We start from the raw sequence: 1,761 nt of genomic DNA, 5'->3' as shown, positions 1-1,761 counted from the left end.
GAAAATTATCAAATTAAACATTAGTGAGGGGGAGGAGGAATTGACTTGGAATCCAACAGAGAAAAGAATATTGATTGTTAAATACCAAAAATTATCCAGATATTTACTTAGCAACTTCAATTATAATCGGTTCAAAGATGAGGAAAAATTCTTTGAAAAAGAAAAAGTACCCGTCAGCTGAATATATCCCAAACTCTCTGGACTTCAACAACGACAATTATGCTGACCAATTTTTACTTTTGAATATAATGTAGCAATACAAAATGATGATGCAATACTTATAATGTCATGATTTGAAACGGGCAAAGAGAAAATAAGGAGAAATCAGAAATTATTCACTTTACCCCCATCCCCGCACCACTAAATTCAATTTACAAGGTGACAGCAAAAGACACTTGACCAATGTGCCACGCAACGGGATCAGGCCTAAAGTATAATCTTGCTAACCAAACTTCTTAACAACAGAGTCATTTTATTCGTTTATTTGAAGGGAATTTAGCAGAAGGCGTCAACAAAGAAAATAAGTCAATACTAAGAAACAAGACACAACATAATCACTAATGTCATGCCTTTAAAGAGCTGGACTGACTTTTTTTTTTTATAGCTAACAAATCTCAAATTACCATAGAGAACTGGAGGAATGGTTTATGGGCAAAGAAACAAATATGAAGTGAGAGAAGAGAGATGGATTGCCAGATAAAAAAAAAAAAAAAGAAACAGATATAAGGGGAGAGAGAGAGAGACTGGGTACCTCGGGACGCCTTGCTCTATGAAAATTAAAGTGCAGACTAGCATACTTATTGCTGACAGACAAATTAATGATTAGATAAAAAATTAAAAAAAAGAACAACAGAGTAACTGAAAAGTATTTAGACTTTGACTAGTATTCTCGTTATTATTATAAAAGAAATTATTATTGCTGTTTTAACTTGCGCATTTTTTTTATAAACGAAAATCATTTACTAGTGTTAGGGGCGATCTATTTATTTAAAGTTTTGGCACTATCATGCTATTAGCTGTCAGAAGTGAAAGTGCTCACTGCTAGTGAAGTATCTGTCTGCCTGCCTGCCTGTCGATTCTTTGGCTACTGACAGCTAATACCATGACTGGCCGGAGCGAGCTATATGTCTGTCTGTCTGTCTGTCTCTCTATCTATCTATCTATTACTCGAAAGTTCGCGCGTCCGCGCTAGCTAGTCGTGAGTGGTCGATCCTATTATTTTTAAACTTCAAACTTCATTTGTTTTCTATTTTGATAAATTCTCTCTGTTGAAAATTATATTTTTATATTTTAAATAATTTGCAATTTCAGGAAATATGTTTTTATATTAAATTTGTGTTTTCTACTCACGACTAGCTAGCGCGGACGCGCGAACTTTCGAGTAATAGATAGATAGATAGAGAGAGAGACAGACAGACAGACATATAGCTCGCTCCGGCCAGTCATGGTATTAGCTGTCAGAAGCCAAAGAATCGACAGGCCAGCAACAGGCAGGCAGACAGACAGATACTTCACTAGCAGTGAGCACTTTCACTTCTGACAGCTAATAGCATGATAGTGCCAAAGTTTTTGCAAATTAGAAAACAGTTGAAATATCAACAAGGGAGGATTTTCCCTCAACACCGCTTGAACAACTTTGAAATTTGTAAACTCTAATAATATTAGTAATTATTTAGAAAGAGAATTTTAAATGGAACAAAAATGGATTGAGAGCAACTTCATGACACACACACACAGAGAATCGAACCCAGACCGAGAATT

The 1,761-nt window shown here is 35.3% G+C and overlaps 1 protein-coding gene across 1 annotated transcript in view; it reads right to left on the bottom strand.

Moving 5' to 3' along the window:
* LOC106874002 (mitochondrial inner membrane protease subunit 2) overlaps positions 1-209 on the bottom strand; it is a 423,321-nt gene extending 423,112 nt beyond the window's left edge. The window contains exon 1 of the mRNA XM_052967466.1: positions 171-209. The gene's annotated coding sequence lies outside the window, so the exon portion shown is untranslated. The remainder of the gene's footprint in view (positions 1-170) is intronic.
* Between the last annotated feature and the right edge of the window lie 1,552 nt (positions 210-1,761).

This window comes from Octopus bimaculoides, chromosome 4 (assembly GCF_001194135.2).
Source record: "Octopus bimaculoides isolate UCB-OBI-ISO-001 chromosome 4, ASM119413v2, whole genome shotgun sequence".
NCBI classification, from domain to species: Eukaryota; Metazoa; Mollusca; class Cephalopoda; order Octopoda; family Octopodidae; genus Octopus; species Octopus bimaculoides.
This window is presented reverse-complemented; position numbering and strand designations above follow the sequence as displayed.